This window comes from Plecotus auritus (genome assembly GCF_963455305.1).
Source record: "Plecotus auritus genome assembly, chromosome: 1".
Taxonomy (NCBI): Eukaryota; Metazoa; Chordata; class Mammalia; order Chiroptera; family Vespertilionidae; genus Plecotus; species Plecotus auritus.
The window spans coordinates 188444898-188449851 of NC_137770.1; positions in this window are offsets into that span (position 1 = coordinate 188444898).

The following is a 4954-nucleotide window of genomic DNA, read 5'->3' on the forward strand; positions in this document are numbered from 1 at the left end:
TTATAGAAGGAAAGCACGGGACATGGACATTCTTGCAGGCATTGTTATGACACCATGCTAGCCTGATAGAGGCTCTCTTCTCTTATACTCCCCGGTGAATCACAATCACAGCCTGTACCATGAAATCATGCTTTGGCCATGACCATGCTAAAGAAAAGACCCGCTTTTAATCCCTTTCTACAGCAGGGTCACTTATCTCCATTTGGATTTAACATTGCACCATGAGCCTGCTTCTTTCAGCTTCGGTTATCATGAGAATTCCCACATGTACTGACTAGTTTGCATGTATTATATTTTAACATGCTAACTTCCTGAGGACGCTTGGGTTTACTCTTATGGAGCAGCAAACTACCTCTAAATTGCAAGCTAATTCTAAACTTGTAGAAAATCAATTGCAACCTTACCATGTAATTTTATATATATTTATATAATATATATGTTGTTTTAAATATAAAAGCAGTACATGCTCACAATAAATAATTCAAACTTGCAAATCTTGAGTATGTCATTCCCTGCTGTGTTTATATTGACCTCTTGCTGACATCCTATATAATAAAGAGATAATATGCAAAAGGTCATCACGCCCTCACATCGTCACACCGTAACGGCTCAGACACTCAACACTGGGGAGAGAGGAATGGGGACCAGCTAGGCATAAATGAGCTCACAAGAAAGGAATGGGGACCAGACAGGCTGTGGCCTGGGAGAGGGAGAAGCCACCTGCCCTGCAGTCCTGGGTGCCAACAGCTGCGCCTGCGCCTGTGGCCTGGAAGAGGGACAAGCTGCACACCCCGCAGTCCTAGGCACCTGCTGTTGTGCCCCAGGTGAAGCTGGCTCAGGTCCTGGGTGTCTGCAGCCAGCCAGAGGGAGGGAAGCCCAAGTCCTGGGTGCAGGGTGAGGCAGAGGCAGTTAGGGACAATCAGGCCAGCAAGGGAGCAGTGAGGGGCGATCAGGCCAGTAGGGGAGGAGTTAGGGGCAATCAGGCAGGCAGGCAGAGGGGTTAGGGGTAATCAGGCAGGCAGGCAGGCAAGCGGTTAGGAGTCAGAGGTCCCAAATTGTGAGAGGCAGTCGGACATCTCCCAAGGGGTTCCGGATTGGAGAGGGTGCTGGCCAAGCTGAGGGACCCCCTCCCCATGCACGAATTTCATGCGCCAGGCCTCTAGTTTTAATATACTTATCTTTTATCCTAAATGGTAGGATCTGTTATACTTTAGTGTCTACATCACTCTATCTATGGACTGAATATAAATTATTTAGATAATCACATTGATACTTGTCTGAATTCTAACCATATGAAATGGCATCTAACCACAAATCCAAAAGATCTCTGGTAATTGATAACACTGAAAATATAAGTGAGTTATTCTGATCCCTAGAGCAGGGCTTTCATTATGGTACAAAATGTGGGGGGGGAAAGACTTGGAAACTGCTTTAAAGTTCAAATTTTCATTTGATCTCTTGAATTTAAATTTGTCTCAAAGACTGATGTATTTCCTTTCTGAACCTGTCTTTATTATATTCAGACTGTTTGAAATTGTCTTCCTTTATAATTGTGGTTAAGTAGAATGTCATTTTTATTGAGTTAATTTGACTGTATTTGTTGCAGGCTCAGAGATCCCAAAATCTAGTGGCTAATGCAAGATAAAAGTGTATTGCTGTCTCGTACATAAAGGTCCAGAGATGATGATCTCTGCCATTCTCTTTAAGAACCTTCTACCTCTGGGTCTAAAAAGGCTGCTCTGTGCCTTCCGTCATATCTTCATCCCAAGTAGTCAGAAGAAAGAAGAGAAAATAAGTATGTATTGCCCACTTCTTTAAGGTGTAACCTGGAAGAGACATATATCACTTCTGTTGTCAAGAACCTAGTCATAAAGGAATAGCTAGCTGTAAGAGAGTCTGGGAAATAGAGTCTTGAGCTAAAAAGCAGAGTGCCCCAGCTATGACCCAGCAGTTTTAATATTACAGAAAGAAGGACAAAATAGATACTGGTAGACAACTCATAATCTCTCCCACAGTAACCAGTTAATTATTCTTCAATTATATCCAGCTTCTTGTCTCTTCCATTATTTTCAGTGGGTCACCAAGCCCAAGTAGAAATGAAATAAACTGGAAAACAAAGTCTTTTGCCCTCAAATATGCTGTTCAAATGACAATCCAAGAAATTCCATGAGTGCTTTTAGAGTCAAGAATCTGAAGGGTACCCCCATACTTTAGTATATCAATAGCATTGACCAATTTCTAATGATAAGTGATTATACCTGAGTGCTAAACAAAGGAATATAGATAAGAAGGTGAGGGAAAGTGTTTTTAAAAACTGTAAAAGGACGTCTTCTTGAGAATAGAGTTTAGGGGTTGTTGTTGTTTTTCCCAGCCTTCTCATAATAATAATAATAGTAGTAGTAGTAATTGTATTGGCAAGTATGGATAATTGAAGTGCCTTTTTTTCCTCACTTGTTATGTGTCAGGTCTTTCCTAAGTTGTTTGCCAAAATTATTTTTTTGGATCCTCATAACAATCTTTTGAGACAAACAATTTGACTCCCGAAAATGAAGCTGAAGGAAAGTGAGGTATAGCATCTTGCCCCAAGTTGCATGGCACGTTAAGTAGTAAAGCCAGAATTTTAACATAGGCAGTCCGACTACCTATATTATAGTAGGGCATGCCCAAGAGACACTCTTTATGAACACACTGTGCTTTACATCTATATTAGTTCATTTTATCCTCACAATGATCTCATGGTACTATTTACAGCTGGGGAAAGGGAGGGTTAAAAGGATTAGATAATTCTCCTTAGACACACAGCTGTTAACTAATGGAGCCCAGGCAGTCTGATTCCTACCCTCCAAATTAATACAGAGCTGTGCTCACAGGGAGCATCCTCATGCTGGGGAAGAGAGCACAAACTAATGTGACGTTATCTTCTTCTAATAACATTTCCATTCTGTCTCCTAATTCAGCCAGAGCTACTGGAATATCGAGTTAAAACAACTTCCCAAGGGGGAACAGGTGGGTTTGGAAAAGTACATTTGTTTTGTCTGATGACTCATCTTTGTCTTGTGTCTGGTAAAAATGAAGTTTTGTTTTGTCTCATTGTGGCCCTGGTTATATCCAGAGATATCTTGAGTTTGTCATCTTTGTCTGGCTATAAAAATAAAACCAGATGGTGTGCTGCAGGTACGAGCACAAAAGTGAGTATAAGGTGTGAGAGGTCAAGTGAGTGATGGGAAGTTTCTTAACAATACCATGCCTTCTCGTCTCTCTCTCTTCTCTCTCTCTCTCTCTCTCTCTCTCTCTCTCTCCCCTCGCTTCTCTCTCTCTCTCTCACACACACATCTAAAATACCCTGGAGACAGCTATTTATGAGTGCCTATAACCAAGCATTTTCAGATACCCTCCAGCAAGGCTGTTTGTCTTCTTTCTGTCCTTGTTGAATGGTATCTTCAAGCTGCCCTCTTGACAGTTGCAAATTCCTCTTAAAGTCTCTGCCCTAACTACAGTGCTCTGTCCCTGCTTATGCTTAACCAACCCTTCACTTAGTCAACGCATATGTCTGGAATAGCTACTGTGAGCCAGGCACTGTTCTAAATTATTGTTATTATTATTATTAAAAAAGAAGAAGAAATGTTGAGCCAGGAAGAAAAATCAAGAGAGCTAAGGGGAAAATGGAAAGCTGTGGTTTGCAATATTAAATGACATGGTTAAAAGAGGGTTCACTGAGGAGAAATTGGAACAAAGACTTGAGGGTGGGAGATAGTGAGCCAAATGGATAAAGTAGGAAAGAACATAATGGATAAACTAGGAAAGAGGCATAAGAAAAAGCAAGTATAAAGGTCCCAGGCCAGAAGGTGTCAGAAGGGTTTGAGGAGCAGCAAGGAGGCCAGAGTGTGGAACAGAGTGAGTGAGTGATCAGCTGGAGAGCAGTAGGAAATGAGTCAGCGAGATAGTGACAGCCATAGCTTCTAGGCCAAGACAAAGACTTTGGATGTTAACTTGAGTCCAGATGGAAAGTAAGTTAGATTTTCTCTTGAATTTATTTGATACAGATAGACAATCTCTCCTTTATTAAGAAAACTTATAAAAACCTAAGAAGTAACCTAATGGGAAGGACCAATGACCTATCCAACTCAATCTTCTACATCTAAAGTGTTCCCAGCTTGCTGAGTAGAAGAGCTTTGTGCTACATCCTAATCACTAACCTCCTCTAAAATCCATCAGACACCTATGTAGACATGCACACAATTCCCTCTTAAGATATATTCTTTTAGTTTGCATAAACTCTTGTGAGAGATGATAGTTACAAGATAGGAGGGTCCATCCCTAAGGCTTACCATTTGGGTCTTCCATTTATGTAGCAGCCACAACCACCATGCCATCCTTATGCCCCATAACCCAAGACTTATATAAAATTAAAAAGCAAACTAACACAGGTTTAAAAAAAAAAAAATATATATATATATATATATATATATATATATATATATATATATATATATATAGTTTGAAGACTTAAGTGTCTTAGACATTAAGAACCTGGTTTAAAGCCAGAAGGTTCTATTTTCTGCCCCAAATAAATAATTGCATGAAGTGATTTTTTTTTCTCTGGTTTTCATTTTGTACTAATTACTATTTAACCATTACTGAACTGAGATGGGGTAGGTGGCATAAAATTATTAAACATTCAAAGGGAAATATTTATATTTATATTTATATTTATATTTATATTTATATTTATATTTATAAGAAGAACATTTTATTCACCTTGTAAGAGCACTGTATTTATTCAGGAAAAAAAATGCTGATAAGCTATTGGGTGAAGGGTGAGACTCCAAGGCAATGCTTGAGTAACGAAAGAAAGTTGATGAAATACCAGAGAATTAAGGGAGAAAGAATAAGGAGTTTGAGCAAAGCTATCCTTCGAGGGAGAAAGAAACCAGGAAGTCTGGGGACGAGGGCA